General features: G+C 43.5%; 17 non-coding genes across 17 annotated transcripts; all 17 read right to left on the reverse strand.

Annotated features, from left to right (window-relative positions):
- Positions 1 to 238: 238 nt before the first annotated feature.
- TRNAL-CAG (transfer RNA leucine (anticodon CAG)) lies at positions 239 to 321 on the reverse strand. The gene has a single exon. It is a non-coding gene; the product is annotated as a tRNA-Leu (tRNA).
- Positions 322 to 2,329: 2,008 nt separating this feature from the next.
- On the reverse strand, positions 2,330 to 2,412 carry TRNAL-CAG (transfer RNA leucine (anticodon CAG)). Its single transcript has one exon. It is a non-coding gene; the product is annotated as a tRNA-Leu (tRNA).
- A 1,739-nt stretch (positions 2,413 to 4,151) lies between these two features.
- On the reverse strand, positions 4,152 to 4,234 carry TRNAL-AAG (transfer RNA leucine (anticodon AAG)). The gene has a single exon. It is a non-coding gene; the product is annotated as a tRNA-Leu (tRNA).
- A 186-nt stretch (positions 4,235 to 4,420) lies between these two features.
- On the reverse strand, positions 4,421 to 4,503 carry TRNAL-CAG (transfer RNA leucine (anticodon CAG)). Its single transcript has one exon. It is a non-coding gene; the product is annotated as a tRNA-Leu (tRNA).
- Positions 4,504 to 6,236: 1,733 nt separating this feature from the next.
- TRNAL-AAG (transfer RNA leucine (anticodon AAG)) lies at positions 6,237 to 6,319 on the reverse strand. The gene has a single exon. It is a non-coding gene; the product is annotated as a tRNA-Leu (tRNA).
- A 4,368-nt stretch (positions 6,320 to 10,687) lies between these two features.
- Positions 10,688 to 10,770, reverse strand: TRNAL-CAG (transfer RNA leucine (anticodon CAG)). Its single transcript has one exon. It is a non-coding gene; the product is annotated as a tRNA-Leu (tRNA).
- A 1,739-nt stretch (positions 10,771 to 12,509) lies between these two features.
- Positions 12,510 to 12,592, reverse strand: TRNAL-AAG (transfer RNA leucine (anticodon AAG)). Its single transcript has one exon. It is a non-coding gene; the product is annotated as a tRNA-Leu (tRNA).
- Positions 12,593 to 12,778: 186 nt separating this feature from the next.
- Positions 12,779 to 12,861, reverse strand: TRNAL-CAG (transfer RNA leucine (anticodon CAG)). The gene has a single exon. It is a non-coding gene; the product is annotated as a tRNA-Leu (tRNA).
- Positions 12,862 to 14,869: 2,008 nt separating this feature from the next.
- Positions 14,870 to 14,952, reverse strand: TRNAL-CAG (transfer RNA leucine (anticodon CAG)). Its single transcript has one exon. It is a non-coding gene; the product is annotated as a tRNA-Leu (tRNA).
- Positions 14,953 to 16,685: 1,733 nt separating this feature from the next.
- Positions 16,686 to 16,768, reverse strand: TRNAL-AAG (transfer RNA leucine (anticodon AAG)). Its single transcript has one exon. It is a non-coding gene; the product is annotated as a tRNA-Leu (tRNA).
- Positions 16,769 to 16,954: 186 nt separating this feature from the next.
- TRNAL-CAG (transfer RNA leucine (anticodon CAG)) lies at positions 16,955 to 17,037 on the reverse strand. The gene has a single exon. It is a non-coding gene; the product is annotated as a tRNA-Leu (tRNA).
- A 1,739-nt stretch (positions 17,038 to 18,776) lies between these two features.
- Positions 18,777 to 18,859, reverse strand: TRNAL-AAG (transfer RNA leucine (anticodon AAG)). Its single transcript has one exon. It is a non-coding gene; the product is annotated as a tRNA-Leu (tRNA).
- Positions 18,860 to 19,045: 186 nt separating this feature from the next.
- TRNAL-CAG (transfer RNA leucine (anticodon CAG)) lies at positions 19,046 to 19,128 on the reverse strand. The gene has a single exon. It is a non-coding gene; the product is annotated as a tRNA-Leu (tRNA).
- A 1,739-nt stretch (positions 19,129 to 20,867) lies between these two features.
- On the reverse strand, positions 20,868 to 20,950 carry TRNAL-AAG (transfer RNA leucine (anticodon AAG)). Its single transcript has one exon. It is a non-coding gene; the product is annotated as a tRNA-Leu (tRNA).
- Positions 20,951 to 22,958: 2,008 nt separating this feature from the next.
- On the reverse strand, positions 22,959 to 23,041 carry TRNAL-AAG (transfer RNA leucine (anticodon AAG)). The gene has a single exon. It is a non-coding gene; the product is annotated as a tRNA-Leu (tRNA).
- Positions 23,042 to 23,227: 186 nt separating this feature from the next.
- Positions 23,228 to 23,310, reverse strand: TRNAL-CAG (transfer RNA leucine (anticodon CAG)). The gene has a single exon. It is a non-coding gene; the product is annotated as a tRNA-Leu (tRNA).
- A 2,008-nt stretch (positions 23,311 to 25,318) lies between these two features.
- Positions 25,319 to 25,401, reverse strand: TRNAL-CAG (transfer RNA leucine (anticodon CAG)). The gene has a single exon. It is a non-coding gene; the product is annotated as a tRNA-Leu (tRNA).
- Positions 25,402 to 25,742: the final 341 nt, after the last annotated feature.

A 25,742-nucleotide genomic window follows, 5' to 3' on the forward strand; every position in this document is an offset into this window, starting at 1 on the left:
ATGAGAGACTGCGGCCTTAACGCAGCGCCTTAGACCACTCGGCCATCCTGACCCCATGCCGCTTTTTCATCTAAAGTGTGAGAAAGATATTAGGAACCAAAACATGCACAGAGCTTAGGCCAATAGTGGCTAGAGCAAGAAAAAAACTCACTGCACTCTTCCAAGAAGACAATCCTATAAGCCACTGCGAGGGAAATTATCATATTTCTCAAGAAAAAAAGTAGAGTAAACACAGAACGGTCAGAAGTGGGATTTGAACCCACGCCTCCAGAGGAGACTGCGATCTGAACGCAGCGCCTTAGACCACTCGGCCATCCTGACTTGCTTTCCCAGCATCTTCCAGAGGCCAAACAGCCATGCAGGTGAGGTACTGAAAAGGAATGTCCTCAATTTACTTATCCTATTATATGCACTTCCAACAGATCTTTGAACAATCTGTACAGAGCAGGACCTATGGAGAACTCTTTAGAACTTTGAGGCGAACAAAGGGAAAGTGCTATTCACCAGCCACTTGAACGGCTCAAAGCTGCTTTGAAATTGAGACAATAGCCACCTCTTGGCTGGCTAAAGCAATTTCAACAAGGGATCTCAAAGTCACAACATAGGGTGGAGTATGCAAATTTAAGCAGCCCCTGATCAAAGCCCTAAGGAAATTGCTGTAAGTGTGCTGGAGTCCAGTTGTCTACCAGATGCATGGCATTCTTCCAAATTTGCAGGGCCCGTCTGGCCAGGGCATACAAGAGCATGACTCTTCCAGATGACCTCTTACATGGGTCCTATGCTCATTTGGTAAGGATTGCGCTTTGTCAGCAAGACGTTATAGAACCTAAATATATGAGAAACCCCATCTCTCTTGACAAAAGGAGAACGGAATAACGTGCCAGGTGAAGACCAACAGATGCAACTTCCATCAGATGTTAACCTGATAAAGGAGATTAAATCTCCAAAAGGCATGTCAGAAGTGGGATTCGAACCCATGGCTCCAAAGGAGACCGTGGCCTAAACACAGCGCCTTAGACCTCTCGGCCATCCTGACAGTATAGGCTTTTAAGAAATGAATAAAAGTTACTCAGAAACGTCTACCTCCATGCAAGCCTGAAATAATTTAAACCTTCAAACACAAGGTGCAACTTTATGCACAGGACAATAAACACAGAAGAACACATACGAAAGCACTTTATTTCACAGGTATACAGTTTTCATGCTTTTAGAACACCACATACCTCTCACCAGCTATTTAGGGTCCTGTATCCGACTCACAACATTTCCTTGCCTGCGACCTCTCTCTCTACACAAACAACTACAGCACAGGAAGTAGGAAGGCAATAGGTGGGGCAGTTTATGCAAATTTATGCTGCCAATGTGCCTTGCAGATTCATGCAGGATTTCTAGATCCTTGCTGGATACAAGAGAGTAGGCCTTGTTCCAGATAAACTATCCGTAGCAGGGAAAGTCTGAGCACAGGCACTCTTTTGCTCTTTAGCCCCTGGCCTGGGACTCACCCTCACTTGCTGAGGAGTGAAATTCTGCATGCCAACTTTGCACAGAAGGTATGTTTGTGGTTGTTTGGGGATGGGTGGGAGGTCAAGAGCAGGGAAAAGCAGGTCTCCTTCACTACTAGACTCCTCTTCTATGCCTCCCTGCCATTCACTCACTCTGTCTTTGTTTCATTCTCTCCTTCCACAACACTCCTTCTCACTCACTCGCTCTATCACTTGTATTTTTGCCCTTGCTCTGCATTCAATAGTGGAAACATCTCTTGAATGAAGCATCTGAAAATGACGTGACATAAAATTTAAAACCTCCTTATTGGAAACCTAAAACATCACAAGACTTAATGTAACCCATTTCTTTCATAAAAAAGATTTTTAAAGTACCCCACAAAAGAAATATAAAACACCACGAGTGCTAGAAGAATATTACATTAACGTTAAAGATAGAATAGGGCAAATGCATTTGCAGTTGAAACTGAAGTTTGGTACTTATTCAGATATTATTTACATTGCCAATTTTTAGCTGAGATTCTAAAGGAACTGAGAGAGAAAATGGAATTCAAGTTTTGTCAGAAGTGGGATTTGATCCCACGCCTCCAGGAGAGACTGAGGCCTTAACTCAGCGCCTTAGACCACTCGGCCATCCTGACCCCATGCTGCTTTTTCATCTAAAGGGTGAGAAAGATATTAGGAACCAAAAAATGCACAGAGCTTAGGCCAATAGTGGCTAGAGCAAGAAAAAAACTCACTGCACTCTTCCAAGAAGACAATCCTATAAGCCACTGCGAGGGAAATGATCATATTTCTCAAGAAAACAAGTAGAGTAAACACAGGACTGTCAGAAGTGGGATTTGAACCCACGCCTCCAGAGGAGACTGCGACCTGAACGCAGCGCCTTAGACCACTCGGCCATCCTGACTTGCTTTCCCAGCATCTTCCAGAGGCCAGACAGCCATGCAGGTGAGGTAGTGAAAAGGAATGCCCTCAATTTATTTATCCTATTATATGCACTTCCAACAGATCTTTGAACAATCTGTACAGAGCAGGACCTATGGAGAACTCTTTAGAACTTTGAGGCGAACAAAGAGAAAGTGCTATTCACCAGCCACTTGAACGGCTCAAAGCTGCTTTGAAATTGAGACAATAGCCACCTCTTGGCTGGCTAAAGCAATTTCAACAAGGGATCTCAAAGTCACAACATAGGGTGGAGTATGCAAATTTAAGCAGCCCCTGATCAAAGCCCTAAGGAAATTGCTGTAAGTGTGCTGGAGTCCAGTTGTCTACCAGATGCATGGCATTCTTCCAAATTTGCAGGGCCCGTCTGGCCAGGGCATACAAGAGCATGACTCTTCCAGATGACCTCTTACATGGGTCCTATGCTCATTTGGTAAGGATTGCGGTTTGTCAGCAAGACGTTATAGAACCTAAATATATGAGAAACCCCATCTCTCTTGACAAGAGGAGAACGGAATAACGTGCCAGGTGAAGACCAACAGATGCAACTTCCATCAGATGTTAACCTGATAAAGGAGATTAAATCTCCAAAAGGCATGTCAGAAGTGGGATTCGAACCCACGCCTCCAAAGGAGACGGTGGCCTAAACACAGCAACTTAGACCTCTCGGCCATCCTGACAGTATAGGCTTTTAAGAAATGAATAAAAGTTACTCAGAAACGTCTACCTCCATGCAAGCCTGAAATAATTTAAACCTTCAAACACAAGGTGCAACTTTATGCACAGGACAATAAACACAGAAGAACACATACGAAAGCACTTTATTTCACAGGTATACAGTTTTCATGCTTTTAGAACACCACATACCTCTCACCAGCTATTTAGGGTCCTGTATCCGACTCACAACATTTCCTTGCCTGCGACCTCTCTCTCTACACAAACAACTACAGCACAGGAAGTAGGAAGGCAATAGGTGGGGCAGTTTATGCAAATTTATGCTGCCAATGTGCCTTGCAGATTCATGCAGGATTTCTAGATCCTTGCTGGATACAAGAGAGTAGGCCTTGTTCCAGATAAACTATCCCTAGCAGGGAAAGTCTGAGCACAGGCACTCTTTTGCTCTTTAGCCCCTGGCCTGGGACTCACCCTCACTTGCTGAGGCGTGAAATTCTGCATACCAACTTTGCACAGAAGGTATGTTTGTGGTTGTTTGGGGATGGGTGGGAGGTCAAGAGCAGGGAAAAGCAGGTCTCCTTCACTACTAGACTCCTCTTCTATGCCTCCCTGCCATTCACTCACTCTGTCTTTGTTTCATTCTCTCCTTCCACAACACTCCTTCTCACTCACTCGCTCTATCACTTGTATTTTTGCCCTTGCTCTGCATTCTATAGTGGAAACATCTCTTGAATGAAGCATCTGAAAATGACGTGACATAAAATTCAAAACCTCCTTATTGGAAACCTAAAACATCACAAGACTTAATGTAACCCATTTCTTTCATAAAAAAGATTTTTAAAGTACCCCACAAAAGAAATATAAAACACCACGAGTGCTAGAAGAATATTACATTAACGTTAAAGATAGAATAGGGCAAATGCATTTGCAGTTGAAACTGAAGTTTGGTACTTATTCAGATATTATTTACATTGCCAATTTTTAGCTGAGATTCTAAAGGAACTGAGAGAGAAAATGGAATTCAAGTTTTGTCAGAAGTGGGATTCGAACCCACGCCTCCAGGAGAGACTGCGGCCTTAACGCAGCGCCTTAGACCACTCGGCCATCCTGACCCCATGCTGCTTTTTCATCTAAAGGGTGAGAAATATATTAGGAACCAAAAAATGCACAGAGCTTAGGCCAATAGTGGCTAGAGCAAGAAAAAAACTCACTGCTCTCTTCCAAGAAGACAATCCTATAAGCCACTGCGAGGGAAATGATCATATTTCTCAAGAAAAAAAGTAGAGTAAACACAGTACTGTCAGAAGTGGGATTTGAACCCACGCCTCCAGAGGAGACTGCGACCTGAACGCAGCGCCTTAGACCACTCGGCCATCCTGACTTGCTTTCCCAGCATCTTCCAGAGGCCAGACAGCCATGCAGGTGAGGTACTGAAAAGGAATGCCCTCAATTTATTTATCCTATTATATGCACTTCCAACAGATCTTTGAACAATCTGTACAGAGCAGGACCTATGGAGAACTCTTTAGAACTTTGAGGCAAACAAAGAGAAAGTGCTATTCACCAGCCACTTGAACGGCTCAAAGCTGCTTTGAAATTGAGACAATAGCCACCTCTTGGCTGGCTAAAGCAATTTCAACAAGGGATCTCAAAGTCACAACATAGGGTGGAGTATGCAAATTTAAGCAGCCCCTGATCAAAGCCCTGAGGAAATTGCTGTAAGTGTGCTGGAGTCCAGTTGTCTACCAGATGCATGGCATTCTTCCAAATTTGCAGGGCCCGTCTGGCCAGGGCATACAAGAGCATGACTCTTCCAGATGACCTCTTACATGGGTCCTATGCTCATTTGGTAAGGATTGCGCTTTGTCAGCAAGACGTTATAGAACCTAAATATATGAGAAACCCCATCTCTCTTGACAAGAGGAGAACGGAATAACGTGCCAGGTGAAGACCAACAGATGCAACTTCCATCAGATGTTAACCTGATAAAGGAGATTAAATCTCCAAAATGCATGTCAGAAGTGGGATTCGAACCCACGCCTCCAAAGGAGACGGTGGCCTAAACACAGCAACCTAGACCTCTCGGCCATCCTGACAGTATAGGCTTTTAAGAAATGAATAAAAGTTACTCAGAAACGTCTACCTCCATGCAAGCCTGAAATAATTTAAACCTTCAAACACAAGGTGCAACTTTATGCACAGGACAATAAACACAGAAGAACACATACGAAAGCACTTTATTTCACAGGTATACAGTTTTCATGCTTTTAGAACACCACATACCTCTCACCAGCTATTTAGGGTCCTGTATCCGACTCACAACATTTCCTTGCCTGCGACCTCTCTCTCTACACAAACAACTACAGCACAGGAAGTAGGAAGGCAATAGGTGGGGCAGTTTATGCAAATTTATGCTGCCAATGTGCCTTGCAGATTCATGCAGGATTTCTAGATCCTTGCTGGATACAAGAGAGTAGGCCTTGTTCCAGATAAACTATCCCTAGCAGGGAAAGTCTGAGCACAGGCACTCTTTTGCTCTTTAGCCCCTGGCCTGGGACTCACTCTCACTTGCTGAGGCGTGAAATTCTGCATACCAACTTTGCACAGAAGGTATGTTTGTGGTTGTTTGGGGATGGGTGGGAGGTCAAGAGCAGGGAAAAGCAGGTCTCCTTCACTACTAGACTCATCTTCTATGCCTCCCTGCCATTCACTCACTCTGTCTTTGTTTCATTCTCTCCTTCCACAACACTCCTTCTCACTCACTCGCTCTATCACTTGTATTTTTGCCCTTGCTCTGCATTCTATAGTGGAAACATCTCTTGAATGAAGCATCTGAAAATGACGTGACATAAAATTCAAAACCTCCTTATTGGAAACCTAAAACATCACAAGACTTAATGTAACCCACTTCTTTCATAAAAAAGATTTTTAAAGTACCCCACAAAAGAAATATAAAACACCACGAGTGCTAGAAGAATATTACATTAACGTTAAAGATAGAATAGGGCAAATGCATTTGAAACTGAAGTTTGGTACTTATTCAGATATTATTTACATTGCCAATTTTTAGCTGAGATTCTAAAGGAACTGAGAGAGAAAATGGAATTCAAGTTTTGTCAGAAGTGGGATTCGAACCCACGCCTCCATGAGAGACTGCGGCCTTAACGCAGCGCCTTAGACCACTCGGCCATCCTGACCACATGCCGCTTTTTCATCTAAAGTGTGAGAAAGATATTAGGAACCAAAAAATGCACAGAGCTTAGGCCAATAGTGGCTAGAGCAAGAAAAAAACTCACTGCACTCTTCCAAGAAGACAATCCTATAAGCCACTGCGAGGGAAATTATCATATTTCTCAAGAAAAAAAGTAGAGTAAACAAAGGACGGTCAGAAGTGGGATTTGAACCCACGCCTCCAGAGGAGACTGCGACCTGAACGCAGCGCCTTAGACGACTCGGCCATCCTGACTTGCTTTCCCAGTATCTTCCAGAGGCCAAACAGCCATGCAGGTGAGGTACTGAAAAGGAATGCCCTCAATTTACTTATCCTATTATATGCACTTCCAACAGATCTTTGAACAATCTGTACAGAGCAGGACCTATGGAGAACTCTTTAGAACTTTGAGGCGAACAAAGAGAAAGTGCTATTCACCAGCCACTTGAACGGCTCAAAGCTGCTTTGAAATTGAGACAATAGCCACCTCTTGGCTGGCTAAAGCAATTTCAACAAAGGATCTCAAAGTCACAACATAGGGTGGAGTATGCAAATTTAAGCAGCCTCTGATCAAAGCCCTAAGGAAATTGCTGTAAGTGTGCTGGAGTCCAGTTGTCTACCAGATGCATGGCATTCTTCCAAATTTGCAGGGCCCGTCTGGCCAGGGCATACAAGAGCATGACTCTTCCAGATGACCTCTTACATGGGTCCTATGCTCATTTGGTAAGGATTGCGCTTTGTCAGCAAGACGTTATAGAACCTAAATATATGAGAAACCCCATCTCTCTTGACAAGAGGAGAACGGAATAACGTGCCAGGTGAAGACCAACAGATGCAACTTCCATCAGATGTTAACCTGATAAAGGAGATTAAATCTCCAAAAGGCATGCCAGAAGTGGGATTCGAACCCATGCCTCCAAAGGAGACTGTGGCCTAAACACAGCACCTTAGACCTCTCGGCCATACTGACAGTATAGGCTTTTAAGAAATGAATAAAAGTTACTCAGAAACGTCTACCTCCATGCAAGCCTGAAATAATTTAAACCTTCAAACACAAGGTGCAACTTTATGCACAGGACAATAAACACAGAAGAACACATACGAAAGCACTTTATTTCACAGGTATACAGTTTTCATGCTTTTAGAACACCACATACCTCTCACCAGCTATTTAGGGTCCTGTATCCGACTCACAACATTTCCTTGCCTGCGACCTCTCTCTCTACACAAACAACTACAGCACAGGAAGTAGGAAGGCAATAGGAGGGGCAGTTTATGCAAATTTATGCTGCCAATGTGCCTTGCAGATTCATGCAGGATTTCTAGATCCTTGCTGGATACAAGAGAGTAGGACTTGTTCCAGATAAACTATCCCTAGCAGGGAAAGTCTGAGCACAGGCACTCTTTTGCTCTTTAGCCCCTGGCCTGGGACTCACCCTCACTTGCTGAGGCGTGAAATTATGCATACCAACTTTGCACAGAAGGTATGTTTGTGGTTGTTTGGGGATGGGTGGGAGGTCAAGAGCAGGGAAAAGCAGGTCTCCTTCACTACTAGACTCCTCTTCTATGCCTCCCTGCCATTCACTCACTCTGTCTTTGTTTCATTCTCTCCTTCCACAACACTCCTTCTCACTCACTCGCTCTATCACTTGTATTTTTGCCCTTGCTCTGCATTCTATAGTGGAAACATCTCTTGAATGAAGCATCTGAAAATGACGTGACATAAAATTTAAAACCTCCCTATTGGAAACCTAAAACATCACAAGACTTAATGTAACCCATTTCTTTCATAAAAAAGATTTTTAAAGTACCCCACAAAAGAAATATAAAACACCACGAGTGCTAGAAGAATATTACATTAACGTTAAAGATAGAATAGGGCAAATGCATATGCAGTTGAAACTGAAGTTGGGTACTTATTCAGATATTATTTACATTGCCAATTTTTAGCTGAGATTCTAAAGGAACTGAGAGAGAAAATGGAATTCAAGTTTTGTCAGAAGTGGGATTCGAACCCATGCCTCCAAGAGAGACTGTGGCCTTAACGCAGCGCCTTAGACCACTCGGCCATCCTGACCCCATGCTGCTTTTTCATCTAAAGGGTGAGAAATATATTAGGAACCAAAAAATGCACAGAGCTTAGGCCAATAGTGGCTAGAGCAAGAAAAAAACTCACTGCACTCTTCCAAGAAGACAATCCTATAAGCCACTGCGAGGGAAATGATCGTATTTCTCAAGAAAAAAAGTAGAGTAAACACAGGACTGTCAGAAGTGGGATTTGAACCCACACCTCCAGAGGAGACTGCGACCTGAACGCAGCGCCTTAGACCACTCTGCCATCCTGACTTGCTTTCCCAGCATCTTCCAGAGGCCAGACAGCCATGCAGGTGAGGTACTGAAAAGGAATGCCCTCAATTTATTTATCCTATTATATGCACTTCCAACAGATCTTTGAACAATCTGTACAGAGCAGGACCTATGGAGAACTCTTTAGAACTTTGAGGCGAACAAAGAGAAAGTGCTATTCACCAGCCACTTGAACGGCTCAAAGCTGCTTTGAAATTGAGACAATAGCCACCTCTTGGCTGGCTAAAGCAATTTCAACAAGGGATCTCAAAGTCACAACATAGGGTGGAGTATGCAAATTTAAGCAGCCCTTGATCAAAGCCCTGAGGAAATTGCTGTAAGTGTGCTGGAGTCCAGTTGTCTACCAGATGCATGGTATTCTTCCAAATTTGCAGGGCCCGTCTCGCCAGGGCATACAAGAGCATGACTCTTCCAGATGACCTCTTACATGGGTCCTATGCTCATTTGGTAAGGATTGCTCTTTGTCAGCAAGACGTTATAGAACCTAAATATATGAGAAACCCCATCTCTCTTGACAAGAGGAGAACGGAATAACGTGCCAGGTGAAGACCAACAGATGCAACTTCCATCAGATGTTAACCTGATAAAGGAGATTAAATCTCCAAAAGGCATGTCAGAAGTGGGACTCGAACCCATGCCTCCAAAGGAGACGGTGGCCTAAACACAGCACCTTAGACCTCTCGGCCATCCTGACAGTATAGGCTTTTAAGAAATGAATAAAAGTTACTCAGAAACGTCTACCTCCATGCAAGCCTGAAATAATTTAAACCTTCAAACACAAGGTGCAACTTTATGCACAGGACAATAAACACAGAAGAACACATACGAAAGCACTTTATTTCACAGGTATACAGTTTTCATGCTTTTAGAACACCACATACCTCTCACCAGCTATTTAGGGTCCTGTATCCGACTCACAACATTTCCTTGCCTGCGACCTCTCTCTCTACACAAACAACTACAGCACAGGAAGTAGGAAGGCAATAGGTGGGGCAGTTTATGCAAATTTATGCTGCCAATGTACCTTGCAGATTCATGCAGGATTTCTAGTTCCTTGCTGGATACAAGAGAGTAGGCCTTGTTCCAGATAAACTATCCCTAGCAGGGAAAGTCTGAGCACAGGCACTCTTTTGCTCTTTAGCCCCTGGCCTGGGACTCACCCTCACTTGCTGAGGCGTGAAATTCTGCATACCAACTTTGCACAGAAGGTATGTTTGTGGTTGTTTGGGGATGGGTGGGAGGTCAAGAGCAGGGAAAAGCAGGTCTCCTTCACTACTAGACTCCTCTTCTATGCATCCCTGCTATTCACTCACTCTGTCTTTGTTTCATTCTCTCCTTCCACAATACTCCTTCTCACTCACTCGCTCTATCACTTGTATTTTGGCCCTTGCACTGCATTCTATAGTGGAAACATCTCTTGAATGAAGCATCTGAAAATGACGTGACATAAAATTTAAAACCTCCTTATTGGAAACCTAAAACATCACAAGACTTAATGTAACCCATTTCTTTCATAAAAAAGATTTTTAAAGTACCCCACAAAAGAAATATAAATCACCACGAGTGCTAGAAGAATATTACATTAACGTTAAAGATAGAATAGGGCAAATGTATTTGCAGTTGAAACTGAAGTTTGGTACTTATTCAGATATTATTTACATTGCCAATTTTTAGCTGAGATTCTAAAGGAACTGAGAGAGAAAATGGAATTCAAGTTTTGTCAGAAGTGGGATTTGATCCCACGCCTCCAGGAGAGACTGAGGCCTTAACTCAGCGCCTTAGACCACTCGGCCATCCTGACCCCATGCTGCTTTTTCATCTAAAGGGTGAGAAAGATATTAGGAACCAAAAAATGCACAGAGCTTAGGCCAATAGTGGCTAGAGCAAGAAAAAAACTCACTGCACTCTTCCAAGAAGACAATCCTATAAGCCACTGCGAGGGAAATGATCATATTTCTCAAGAAAAAAAGTAGAGTAAACACAGGACTGTCAGAAGTGGGATTTGAACCCACGCCTCCAGAGGAGACTGCGACCTGAACGCAGCGCCTTAGACCACTCGGCCATCCTGACTTGCTTTCCCAGCATCTTCCAGAGGCCAGACAGCCATGCAGGTGAGGTAGTGAAAAGGAATGCCCTCAATTTATTTATCCTATTATATGCACTTCCAACAGATCTTTGAACAATCTGTACAGAGCAGGACCTATGGAGAACTCTTTAGAACTTTGAGGCGAACAAAGAGAAAGTGCTATTCACCAGCCACTTGAACGGCTCAAAGCTGCTTTGAAATTGAGACAATAGCCACCTCTTGGCTGGCTAAAGCAATTTCAACAAGGGATCTCAAAGTCACAACATAGGGTGGAGTATGCAAATTTAAGCAGCCCCTGATCAAAGCCCTAAGGAAATTGCTGTAAGTGTGCTGGAGTCCAGTTGTCTACCAGATGCATGGCATTCTTCCAAATTTGCAGGGCCCGTCTGGCCAGGGCATACAAGAGCATGACTCTTCCAGATGACCTCTTACATGGGTCCTATGCTCATTTGGTAAGGATTGCGCTTTGTCAGCAAGACGTTATAGAACCTAAATATATGAGAAACCCCATCTCTCTTGACAAGAGGAGAACGGAATAACGTGCCAGGTGAAGACCAACAGATGCAACTTCCATCAGATGTTAACCTGATAAAGGAGATTAAATCTCCAAAAGGCATGTCAGAAGTGGGATTCGAACCCACGCCTCCAAAGGAGACGGTGGCCTAAACACAGCAACTTAGACCTCTCGGCCATCCTGACAGTATAGGCTTTTAAGAAATGAATAAAAGTTACTCAGAAACGTCTACCTCCATGCAAGCCTGAAATAATTTAAACCTTCAAACACAAGGTGCAACTTTATGCACAGGACAATAAACACAGAAGAACACATACGAAAGCACTTTATTTCACAGGTATACAGTTTTCATGCTTTTAGAACACCACATACCTCTCACCAGCTATTTAGGGTCCTGTATCCGACTCACAACATTTCCTTGCCTGCGCCCTCTCTCTCTACACAAACAACTACAGCACAGGAAGTAGGAAGGCAATAGGTGGGGCAGTTTATGCAAATTTATGCTGCCAATGTGCCTTGCAGATTCATGCAGGATTTCTAGATCCTTGCTGGATACAAGAGAGTAGGCCTTGTTCCAGATAAACTATCCCTAGCAGGGAAAGTCTGAGCACAGGCACTCTTTTGCTCTTTAGCCCCTGGCCTGGGACTCACCCTCACTTGCTGAGGCGTGAAATTCTGCATACCAACTTTGCACAGAAGGTATGTTTGTGGTTGTTTGGGGATGGGTGGGAGGTCAAGAGCAGGGAAAAGCAGGTCTCCTTCACTACTAGACTCCTCTTCTATGCCTCCCTGCCATTCACTCACTCTGTCTTTGTTTCATTCTCTCCTTCCACAACACTCCTTCTCACTCACTCGCTCTATCACTTGTATTTTTGCCCTTGCTCTGCATTCTATAGTGGAAACATCTCTTGAATGAAGCATCTGAAAATGACGTGACATAAAATTCAAAACCTCCTTATTGGAAACCTAAAACATCACAAGACTTAATGTAACCCATTTCTTTCATAAAAAAGATTTTTAAAGTACCCCACAAAAGAAATATAAAACACCACGAGTGCTAGAAGAATATTACATTAACGTTAAAGATAGAATAGGGCAAATGCATTTGCAGTTGAAACTGAAGTTTGGTACTTATTCAGATATTATTTACATTGCCAATTTTTAGCTGAGATTCTAAAGGAACTGAGAGAGAAAATGGAATTCAAGTTTTGTCAGAAGTGGGATTCGAACCCACGCCTCCAGGAGAGACTGCGGCCTTAACGCAGCGCCTTAGACCACTCGGCCATCCTGACCCCATGCTGCTTTTTCATCTAAAGGGTGAGAAATATATTAGGAACCAAAAAATGCACAGAGCTTAGGCCAATAGTGGCTAGAGCAAGAAAAAAACTCACTGCACTCTTCCAAGAAGACAATCCTATAAGCCACTGCGAGGGAAATGATCATATTTCTCAAGAAAAAAAGTAGAGTAAACACAGTACTGTCAGAAGTGGGATTTGAACCCACGCCTCCAGAGGAGACTGCGACCTGAACGCAGCGCCTTAGACCACTCGGCCATCCTGACTTGCTTTCCCAGCATCTTCCAGAGGCCAGACAGCCATGCAGGTGAGGTACTGAAAAGGAATGCCCTCAATTTATTTATCCTATTATATGCACTTCCAACAGATCTTTGAACAATCTGTACAGAGCAGGACCTATGGAGAACTCTTTAGAACTTTGAGGCAAACAAAGAGAAAGTGCTATTCACCAGCCACTTGAACGGCTCAAAGCTGCTTTGAAATTGAGACAATAGCCACCTCTTGGCTGGCTAAAGCAATTTCAACAAGGGATCTCAAAGTCACAACATAGGGTGGAGTATGCAAATTTAAGCAGCCCCTGATCAAAGCCCTGAGGAAATTGCTGTAAGTGTGCTGGAGTCCAGTTGTCTACCAGATGCATGGCATTCTTCCAAATTTGCAGGGCCCGTCTGGCCAGGGCATACAAGAGCATGACTCTTCCAGATGACCTCTTACATGGGTCCTATGCTCATTTGGTAAGGATTGCGCTTTGTCAGCAAGACGTTATAGAACCTAAATATATGAGAAACCCCATCTCTCTTGACAAGAGGAGAACGGAATAACGTGCCAGGTGAAGACCAACAGATGCAACTTCCATCAGATGTTAACCTGATAAAGGAGATTAAATCTCCAAAATGCATGTCAGAAGTGGGATTCGAACCCACGCCTCCAAAGGAGACGGTGGCCTAAACACAGCAACCTAGACCTCTCGGCCATCCTGACAGTATAGGCTTTTAAGAAATGAATAAAAGTTACTCAGAAACGTCTACCTCCATGCAAGCCTGAAATAATTTAAACCTTCAAACACAAGGTGCAACTTTATGCACAGGACAATAAACACAGAAGAACACATACGAAAGCACTTTATTTCACAGGTATACAGTTTTCATGCTTTTAGAACACCACATACCTCTCACCAGCTATTTAGGGTCCTGTATCCGACTCACAACATTTCCTTGCCTGCGACCTCTCTCTCTACACAAACAACTACAGCACAGGAAGTAGGAAGGCAATAGGTGGGGCAGTTTATGCAAATTTATGCTGCCAATGTACCTTGCAGATTCATGCAGGATTTCTAGTTCCTTGCTGGATACAAGAGAGTAGGCCTTGTTCCAGATAAACTATCCCTAGCAGGGAAAGTCTGAGCACAGGCACTCTTTTGCGCTTTAGCCCCTGGCCTGGGACTCACCCTCACTTGCTGAGGCGTGAAATTCTGCATACCAACTTTGCACAGAAGGTATGTTTGTGGTTGTTTGGGGATGGGTGGGAGGTCAAGAGCAGGGAAAAGCAGGTCTCCTTCACTACTAGACTCCTCTTCTATGCATCCCTGCCATTCACTCACTCTGTCTTTGTTTCATTCTCTTCTTCCACAACACTCCTTCTCACTCACTCGCTCTATCACTTGTATTTTTGCCCTTGCTCTGCATTCTATAGTGGAAACATCTCTTGAATGAAGCATCTGAAAATGACGTGACATAAAATTTAAAACCTCCTTATTAGAAACCTAAAACATCACAAGACTTAATGTAACCCATTTCTTTCATAAAAAAGATTTTTAAAGTACCCCACAAAAGAAATATAAAACACCACGAGTGCTAGAAGAATATTACATTAACGTTAAAGATAGAATAGGGCAAATGCATTTGCAGTTGAAACTGAAGTTTGGTACTTATTCAGATATTATTTACATTGCCAATTTTTAGCTGAGATTCTAAAGGAACTGAGAGAGAAAATGGAATTCAAGTTTTGTCAGAAGTGGGATTCGAACTCACGCCTCCATGAGAGACTGCGGCCTTAACGCAGCGCCTTAGACCACTCGGCCATCCTGACCCCATGCTTCTTTTTTATCTAAAGGGTGAGAAAGATATTAGGAACCAAAAAATGCACAGAGCTTAGGCCAATAGTGGCTAGAGCAAGAAAAAAACTCACTGCACTCTTCCAAGAAGACAATCCTATAAGCCACTGCGAGGGAAATGATCATATTTCTCAAGAAAAAAAGTAGAGTAAACACAGGACTGTCAGAAGTGGGATTTGAACCCACGCCTCCAGAGGAGACTGCGACCTGAACGCAGCGCCTTAGACCACTCGGCCATCCTGACTTGCTTTCCCAGCATCTTCCAGAGGCCAGACAGCCATGCAGGTGAGGTACTGAAAAGGAATGCCCTCAATTTATTTATCCTATTATATGCACTTCCAACAGATCTTTGAACAATCTGTACAGAGCAGGACCTATGGAGAACTCTTTAGAACTTTGAGGCAAACAAAGAGAAAGTGCTATTCACCAGCCACTTGAACGGCTCAAAGCTGCTTTGAAATTGAGACAATAGCCACCTCTTGGCTGGCTAAAGCAATTTCAACAAGGGATCTCAAAGTCACAACATAGGGTGGAGTATGCAAATTTAAGCAGCCCCTGATCAAAGCCCTGAGGAAATTGCTGTAAGTGTGCTGGAGTCCAGTTGTCTACCAGATGCATGGCATTCTTCCAAATTTGCAGGGCCCGTGTGGCCAGGGCATACAAGAGCATGACTCTTCCAGATGACCTCTTACATGGGTCCTATGCTCATTTGGTAAGGATTGCGCTTTGTCAGCAAGACGTTATAGAACCTAAATATATGAGAAACCCCATTTCTCTTGACAAGAGGAGAACGGAATAACGTGCCAGGTGAAGACCAACAGATGCAACTTCCATCAGATGTTAACCTGATAAAGGAGATTAAATCTCCAAAATGCATGTCAGAAGTGGGATTCGAACCCACGCCTCTAAAGGAGACGGTGGCCTAAACACAGCAACCTAGACCTCTCGGCCATCCTGACAGTATAGGCTTTTAAGAAATGAATAAAAGTTACTCAGAAACGTCTACCTCCATGCAAGCCTGAAACAATTTAAACCTTCAAACACAAGGTGCAACTTTATGCACAGGACAATAAACACAGAAGAACACATACGAAAGCACTTTATTTCACAGGTATACAGTTTTCATGCTTTTAGAACACCACATACCTCTCACCAGCTATTTAGGGTCCTGTATCCGACTCACAACATTTCCTTGCCTGCGACCTCTCTCTCTACACAAACAACTACAGCACAGGAAGTAGGAAGGCAATAGGTGGGGCAGTTTATGCAAATTTATGCTGCCAATGTGCCTTGCAGATTCATGCAGGATTTCTAGATCCTTGCTGGATACAAGAGAGTAGGCCTTGTTCCAGATAAACTATCCCTAGCAGGGAAAGTCTGAGCACAGGCACTCTTTTGCTCTTTAGCCCCTGGCCTGGGACTCACTCTCACTTGCTGAGGCGTGAAATTCTGCATACCAACTTTGCACAGAAGGTATGTTTGTGGTTGTTTGGGGATGGGTGGGAGGTCAAGAGCAGGGAAAAGCAGGTCTCCTTCACTACTAGACTCCTCTTCTATGCCTCCCTGCCATTCACTCACTCTGTCTTTGTTTCATTCTCTCCTTCCACAACACTCCTTCTCACTCACTCGCTCTATCACTTGTATTTTTGCCCTTGCTCTGCATTCTATAGTGGAAACATCTCTTGAATGAAGCATCTGAAAATGACGTGACATAAAATTCAAAACCTCCTTATTGGAAACCTAAAACATCACAAGACTTAATGTAACCCACTTCTTTCATAAAAAAGATTTTTAAAGTACCCCACAAAAGAAATATAAAACACCACGAGTGCTAGAAGAATATTACATTAACGTTAAAGATAGAATAGGGCAAATGCATTTGAAACTGAAGTTTGGTACTTATTCAGATATTATTTACATTGCCAATTTTTAGCTGAGATTCTAAAGGAACTGAGAGAGAAAATGGAATTCAAGTTTTGTCAGAAGTGGGATTCGAACCCACGCCTCCATGAGAGACTGCGGCCTTAACGCAGCGCCTTAGACCACTCGGCCATCCTGACCCCATGCTGCTTTTTCATCTAAAGTGTGAGAAAGATATTAGGAACCAAAAAATGCACAGAGCTTAGGCCAATAGTGGCTAGAGCAAGAAAAAAACTCACTGCACTCTTCCAAGAAGACAATCCTATAAGCCACTGCGAGGGAAATTATCATATTTCTCAAGAAAAAAAGTAGAGTAAACACAGGACGGTCAGAAGTGGGATTTGAACCCACGCCTCCAGAGGAGACTGCGACCTGAACGCAGCGCCTTAGACCACTCGGCCATCCTGACTTGCTTTCCCAGCATCTTCCAGAGGCCAAACAGCCATGCAGGTGAGGTACTGAAAAGGAATGCCCTCAATTTACTTATCCTATTATATGCACTTCCAACAGATCTTTGAACAATCTGTACAGAGCAGGACCTATGGAGAACTCTTTAGAACTTTGAGGCGAACAAAGAGAAAGTGCTATTCACCAGCCACTTGAACGGCTCAAAGCTGCTTTGAAATTGAGACAATAGCCACCTCTTGGCTGGCTAAAGCAATTTCAACAAAGGATCTCAAAGTCACAACATAGGGTGGAGTATGCAAATTTAAGCAGCCTCTGATCAAAGCCCTAAGGAAATTGCTGTAAGTGTGCTGGAGTCCAGTTGTCTACCAGATGCATGGCATTCTTCCAAATTTGCAGGGCCCGTCTGGCCAGGGCATACAAGAGCATGACTCTTCCAGATGACCTCTTACATGGGTCCTATGCTCATTTGGTAAGGATTGCGCTTTGTCAGCAAGACGTTATAGAACCTAAATATATGAGAAACCCCATCTCTCTTGACAAGAGGAGAACGGAATAACGTGCCAGGTGAAGACCAACAGATGCAACTTCCATCAGATGTTAACCTGATAAAGGAGATTAAATCTCCAAAAGGCATGCCAGAAGTGGGATTCGAACCCATGCCTCCAAAGGAGACTGTGGCCTAAACACAGCACCTTAGACCTCTCGGCCATACTGACAGTATAGGCTTTTAAGAAATGAATAAAAGTTACTCAGAAACGTCTACCTCCATGCAAGCCTGAAATAATTTAAACCTTCAAACACAAGGTGCAACTTTATGCACAGGACAATAAACACAGAAGAACACATACGAAAGCACTTTATTTCACAGGTATACAGTTTTCATGCTTTTAGAACACCACATACCTCTCACCAGCTATTTAGGGTCCTGTATCCGACTCACAACATTTCCTTGCCTGCGACCTCTCTCTCTACACAAACAACTACAGCACAGGAAGTAGGAAGGCAATAGGAGGGGCAGTTTATGCAAATCTATGCTGCCAATGTGCCTTGCAGATTCATGCAGGATTTCTAGATCCTTGCTGGATACAAGAGAGTAGGACTTGTTCCAGATAAACTATCCCTAGCAGGGAAAGTCTGAGCACAGGCACTCTTTTGCTCTTTAGCCCCTGGCCTGGGACTCACCCTCACTTGCTGAGGCGTGAAATTATGCATACCAACTTTGCACAGAAGGTATGTTTGTGGTTGTTTGGGGATGGGTGGGAGGTCAAGAGCAGGGAAAAGCAGGTCTCCTTCACTACTAGACTCCTCTTCTATGCCTCCCTGCCATTCACTCACTCTGTCTTTGTTTCATTCTCTCCTTCCACAACACTCCTTCTCACTCACTCGCTCTATCACTTGTATTTTTGCCCTTGCTCTGCATTCTATAGTGGAAACATCTCTTGAATGAAGCATCTGAAAATGACGTGACATAAAATTTAAAACCTCCCTATTGGAAACCTAAAACATCACAAGACTTAATGTAACCCATTTCTTTCATAAAAAAGATTTTTAAAGTACCCCACAAAAGAAATATAAAACACCACGAGTGCTAGAAGAATATTACATTAACGTTAAAGATAGAATAGGGCAAATGCATTTGCAGTTGAAACTGAAGTTTGGTACTTATTCAGATATTATTTACATTGCCAATTTTTAGCTGAGATTCTAAAGGAACTGAGAGAGAAAATGGAATTCAAGTTTTGTCAGAAGCGGGATTCGAACCCACGCCTCCATGAGAGACTGCGGCCTTAACGCAGCGCCTTAGACCACTCGGCCATCCTGACCCCATGCTGCTTTTTTATCTAAAGGGTGAGAAAGATATTAGGAACCAAAAAATGCACAGAGCTCAGGCCAATAGTGGCTAGAGCAAGAAAAAAACTCACTGCACTCTTCCAAGAAGACAATCCTATAAGCCACTGCGAGGGAAATGATCATATTTCTCAAGAAAAAAAGTAGAGTAATCACAGGACTGTCAGAAGTGGGATTTGAACCCACGCCTCCAGAGGAGACTGCGACCTGAACGCAGCGCCTTAGACCACTCGGCCATCCTGACTTGCTTTCCCAGCATCTTCCAGAGGCCAGACAGCCATGCAGGTGAGGTACTGAAAAGGAATGCCCTCAATTTATTTATCCTATTATATGCACTTCCAACAGATCTTTGAACAATCTGTACAGAGCAGGACCTATGGAGAACTCTTTAGAACTTTGAGGCGAACAAAGAGAAAGTGCTATTCACCAGCCACTTGAACGGCTCAAAGCTGCTTTGAAATTGAGACAATAGCCACCTCTTGGCTGGCTAAAGCAATTTCAACAAAGGATCTCAAAGTCACAACATAGGGTGGAGTATGCAAATTTAAGCAGCCTCTGATCAAAGCCCTAAGGAAATTGCTGTAAGTGTGCTGGAGTCCAGTTGTCTACCAGATGCATGGCATTCTTCCAAATTTGCAGGGCCCGTCTGGCCAGGGCATACAAGAGCATGACTCTTCCAGATGACCTCTTACATGGGTCCTATGCTCATTTGGTAAGGATTGCGCTTTGTCAGCAAGACGTTATAGAACCTAAATATATGAGAAACCCCATCTCTCTTGACAAGAGGAGAACGGAATAACGTGCCAGGTGAAGACCAACAGATGCAACTTCCATCAGATGTTAACCTGATAAAGGAGATTAAATCTCCAAAAGGCATGCCAAAAGTGGGATTCGAACCCATGCCTCCAAAGGAGACTGGGGCCTAAACACAGCACCTTAGACCTCTCGGCCATACTGACAGTATAGGCTTTTAAGAAATGAATAAAAGTTACTCAGAAACGTCTACCTCCATGCAAGCCTGAAATAATTTAAACCTTCAAACACAAGGTGCAACTTTATGCACAGGACAATAAACACAGAAGAACACATACGAAAGCACTTTATTTCACAGGTATACAGTTTTCATGCTTTTAGAACACCACATACCTCTCACCAGCTATTTAGGGTCCTGTATCCGACTCACAACATTTCCTTGCCTGCGACCTCTCTCTCTACACAAACAACTACAGCACAGGAAGTAGGAAGGCAATAGGAGGGGCAGTTTATGCAAATTTATGCTGCCAATGTGCCTTGCAGATTCATGCAGGATTTCTAGATCCTTGCTGGATTCAAGAGAGTAGGCCTTGTTCCAGATAAACTATCCCTAGCAGGGAAAGTCTGAGCACAGGCACTCTTTTGCTCTTTAGCCCCTGGCCTGGGACTCACCCTCACTTGCTGAGGCGTGAAATTATGCATACCAACTTTGCACAGAAGGTATGTTTGTGGTTGTTTGGGGATGGGTGGGAGGTCAAGAGCAGGGAAAAGCAGGTCTCCTTCACTACTAGACTCCTCTTCTATGCCTCCCTGCCATTCACTCACTCTGTCTTTGTTTCATTCTCTCCTTCCACAACACTCCTTCTCACTCACTCGCTCTATCACTTGTATTTTTGCCCTTGCTCTGCATTCTATAGTGGAAACATCTCTTGAATGAAGCATCTGAAAATGATGTGACATAAAATTTAAAACCTTCCTATTGGAAACCTAAACCATCACAAGACTTAATGTAACCCATTTCTTTCATAAAAAAGATTTTTAAAGTACCCCACAAAAGAAATATAAAACACCACGAGTGCTAGAAGAATATTACATTAACGTTAAAGATAGAATAGGGCAAATGCATATGCAGTTGAAACTGAAGTTGGGTACTTATTCAGATATTATTTACATTGCCAATTTTTAGCTGAGATTCTAAAGGAACTGAGAGAGAAAATGGAATTCAAGTTTTGTCAGAAGTGGGATTCGAACCCACGCCTCCAGGAGAGACTGCGGCCTTAACGCAGCGCCTTAGACCACTCGGCCATCCTGACCTCATGCTGCTTTTTCATCTAAAGGGTGAGAAATATATTAGGAACCAAAAAATGCACAGAGCTTAGGCCAATAGTGGCTAGAGCAAGAAAAAAACTCACTGCACTCTTCCAAGAAGACAATCCTATAAGCCACTGCGAGGGAAATGATCGTATTTCTCAAGAAAAAAAGTAGAGTAAACACAGGACTGTCAGAAGTGGGATTTGAACCCACACCTCCAGAGGAGACTGCGACCTGAACGCAGCGCCTTAGACCACTCTGCCATCCTGACTTGCTTTCCCAGCATCTTCCAGAGGCCAGACAGCCATGCAGGTGAGGTACTGAAAAGGAATGCCCTCAATTTATTTATCCTATTATATGCACTTCCAACAGATCTTTGAACAATCTGTACAGAGCAGGACCTATGGAGAACTCTTTAGAACTTTGAGGCGAACAAAGAGAAAGTGCTATTCACCAGCCACTTGAACGGCTCAAAGCTGCTTTGAAATTGAGACAATAGCCACCTCTTGGCTGGCTAAAGCAATTTCAACAAGGGATCTCAAAGTCACAACATAGGGTGGAGTATGCAAATTTAAGCAGCCCCTGATCAAAGCCCTGAGGAAATTGCTGTAAGTGTGCTGGAGTCCAGTTGTCTACCAGATGCATGGTATTCTTCCAAATTTGCAGGGCCCGTCTGGCCAGGGCATACAAGAGCATGACTCTTCCAGATGACCTCTTACATGGGTCCTATGCTCATTTGGTAAGGATTGCTCTTTGTCAGCAAGACGTTATAGAACCTAAATATATGAGAAACCCCATCTCTCTTGACAAGAGGAGAACGGAATAACGTGCCAGGTGAAGACCAACAGATGCAACTTCCTTCAGATGTTAACCTGATAAAGGAGATTAAATCTCCAAAAGGCATGTCAGAAGTGGGATTCGAACCCATGCCTCCAAAGGAGACGGAGGCCTAAACACAGCACCTTAGACCTCTCGGCCATCCTGACAGTATAGGCTTTTAAGAAATGAATAAAAGTTACTCAGAAACGTCTACCTCCATGCAAGCCTGAAATAATTTAAACCTTCAAACACAAGGTGCAACTTTATGCACAGGACAATAAACACAGAAGAACACATACGAAAGCACTTTATTTCACAGGTATACAGTTTTCATGCTTTTAGAACACCACATACCTCTCACCAGCTATTTAGGGTCCTGTATCCGACTCACAACATTTCCTTGCCTGCGACCTCTCTCTCTACACAAACAACTACAGCACAGGAAGTAGGAAGGCAATAGGTGGGGCAGTTTATGCAAATTTATGCTGCCAATGTACCTTGCAGATTCATGCAGGATTTCTAGTTCCTTGCTGGATACAAGAGAGTAGGCCTTGTTCCAGATAAACTATCCCTAGCAGGGAAAGTCTGAGCACAGGCACTCTTTTGCTCTTTAGCCCCTGGCCTGGGACTCACCCTCACTTGCTGAGGCGTGAAATTCTGCATACCAACTTTGCACAGAAGGTATGTTTGTGGTTGTTTGGGGATGGGTGGGAGGTCAAGAGCAGGGAAAAGCAGGTCTCCTTCACTACTAGACTCCTCTTCTATGCATCCCTGCCATTCACTCACTCTGTCTTTGTTTCATTCTCTTCTTCCACAACACTCCTTCTCACTCACTCGCTCTATCACTTGTATTTTTGCCCTTGCTCTGCATTCTATAGTGGAAACATCTCTTGAATGAAGCATCTGAAAATGACGTGACATAAAATTTAAAACCTCCTTATTGGAAACCTAAAACATCACAAGACTTAATGTAACCCATTTCTTTCATAAAAAAGATTTTTAAAGTACCCCACAAAAGAAATATAAAACACCACGAGTGCTAGAAGAATATTACATTAACGTTAAAGATAGAATAGGGTAAATGCATTTGCAGTTGAAACTGAAGTTTGGTACTTATTCAGATATTATTTACATTGCCAATTTTTAGCTGAGATTCTAAAGGAACTGAGAGAGAAAATGGAATTCAAGTTTTGTCAGAAGCGGGATTCGAACCCACGCCTCCATGAGAGACTGCGGCCTTAACGCAGCGCCTTAGACCACTCGGCCATCCTGACCCCATGCTGCTTTTTTATCTAAAGGGTGAGAAAGATATTAGGAACCAAAAAATGCACAGAGCTTAGGCCAATAGTGGCTAGAGCAACGAAAAAACTCACTGCACTCTTCCAAGAAGACAATCCTATAAGCCACTGCGAGGGAAATGATCATATTTCTCAAGAAAAAAAGTAGAGTAAACACAGGACTGTCAGAAGTGGGATTTGAACCCACGCCTCCAGAGGAGACTGCGACCTGAACGCAGCGCCTTAGACCACTCGGCCATCCTGACTTGCTTTCCCAGCATCTTCCAGAGGCCAAACAGCCATGCAGGTGAGGTACTGAAAAGGAATGCCCTCAATTTACTTATCCTATTACATGCACTTCCAACAGATCTTTGAACAATCTGTACAGAGCAGGACCTATGGAGAACTCTTTAGAACTTTGAGGCGAACAAAGAGAAAGTGCTATTCACCAGCCACTTGAACGGCTCAAAGCTGCTTTGAAATTGAGACAATAGCCACCTCTTGGCTGGCTAAAGCAATTTCAACAAAGGATCTCAAAGTCACAACATAGGGTGGAGTATGCAAATTTAAGCAGCCTCTGATCAAAGCCCTAAGGAAATTGCTGTAAGTGTGCTGGAGTCCAGTTGTCTACCAGATGCATGGCATTCTTCCAAATTTGCAGGGCCCGTCTGGCCAGGGCATACAAGAGCATGACTCTTCCAGATGACCTCTTACATGGGTCCTATGCTCATTTGGTAAGGATTGCGCTTTGTCAGCAAGACGTTATAGAACCTAAATATATGAGAAACCCCATCTCTCTTGACAAGAGGAGAACGGAATAACGTGCCAGGTGAAGACCAACAGATGCAACTTCCATCAGATGTTAACCTGATAAAGGAGATTAAATCTCCAAAAGGCATGCCAGAAGTGGGATTCGAACCCATGCCTCCAAAGGAGACTGTGGCCTAAACACAGCACCTTAGACCTCTCGGCCATCCTGACAGTATAGACTTTTAAGAAATGAATAAAAGTTACTCAGAAACGTCTACCTCCATGCAAGCCTGAAATAATTTAAACCTTCAAACACAAGGTGCAACTTTATGCACAGGACAATAAACACAGAAGAACACATACGAAAGCACTTTATTTCACAGGTATACAGTTTTCATGCTTTTAGAACACCACATACCTCTCACCAGCTATTTAGGGTCCTGTATCCGACTCACAACATTTCCTTGCCTGCGACCTCTCTCTCTACACAAACAACTACAGCACAGGAAGTAGGAAGGCAATAGGTGGGGCAGTTTATGCAAATTTATGCTGCCAATGTGCCTTGCAGATTCATGCAGGATTTCTAGATCCTTGCTGGATACAAGAGAGTAGGCCTTGTTCCAGATAAACTATCCCTAGCAGGGAAAGTCTGAGCACAGGCACTCTTTTGCTCTTTAGCCCCTGGCCTGGGACTCACCCTCACTTGCTGAGGCGTGAAATTCTGCATACCAACTTTGCACAGAAGGTATGTTTGTGGTTGTTTGGGGATGGGTGGGAGGTCAAGAGCAGGGAAAAGCAGGTCTCCTTCACTACTAGACTCCTCTTCTATGCCTCCCTGCTATTCACTCACTCTGTCTTTGTTTCATTCTCTCCTTCCACAATACTCCTTCTCACTCACTCGCTCTATCACTTGTATTTTGGCCCTTGCACTGCATTCTATAGTGGAAACATCTCTTGAATGAAGCATCTGAAAATGACGTGACATAAAATTTAAAACCTCCTTATTGGAAACCTAAAACATCACAAGACTTAATGTAACCCATTTCTTTCATAAAAAAGATTTTTAAAGTACCCCACAAAAGAAATATAAAACACCACGAGTGCTAGAAGAATATTACATTAACGTTAAAGATAGATTAGGGCAAATGCATTTGCAGTTGAAACTGAAGTTTGGTACTTATTCAGATATTATTTACATTGCCAATTTTTAGCTGAGATTCTAAAGGAACTGAGAGAGAAAATGGAATTCAAGTTTTGTCAGAAGTGGGATTTGATCCCACGCCTCCAGGAGAGACTGCGGCCTTAACTCAGCGCCTTAGACCACTCGGCAATCCTGACCCCATGCTGCTTTTTCATCTAAAGGGTGAGAAAGATATTAGGAACCAAAAAATGCACAGAGCTTAGGCCAATAGTGGCTAGAGCAAGAAAAAAACTCACTGCACTCTTCCAAGAAGACAATCCTATAAGCCACTGCGAGGGAAATGATCATATTTCTCAAGAAAAAAAGTAGAGTAAACACAGGACTGTCAGAAGTGGGATTTGAACCCACGCCTCCAGAGGAGACTGCGACCTGAACGCAGCGCCTTAGACCACTCGGCCATCCTGACTTGCTTTCCCAGCATCTTCCAGAGGCCAGACAGCCATGCAGGTGAGGTAGTGAAAAGGAATGCCCTCAATTTATTTATCCTATTATATGCACTTCCAACAGATCTTTGAACAATCTGTACAGTGCAGGACCTATGGAGAACTCTTTAGAACTTTGAGGCGAACAAAGAGAAAGTGCTATTCACCAGCCACTTGAACGGCTCAAAGCTGCTTTGAAATTGAGACAATAGCCACCTCTTGGCTGGCTAAAGCAATTTCAACAAGGGATCTCAAAGTCACAACATAGGGTGGAGTATGCAAATTTAAGCAGCCCCTGATCAAAGCCCTAAGGAAATTGCTGTAA

Source organism: Triturus cristatus, chromosome 6 (genome assembly GCF_964204655.1).
Source record: "Triturus cristatus chromosome 6, aTriCri1.1, whole genome shotgun sequence".
Taxonomy (NCBI): Eukaryota; Metazoa; Chordata; class Amphibia; order Caudata; family Salamandridae; genus Triturus; species Triturus cristatus.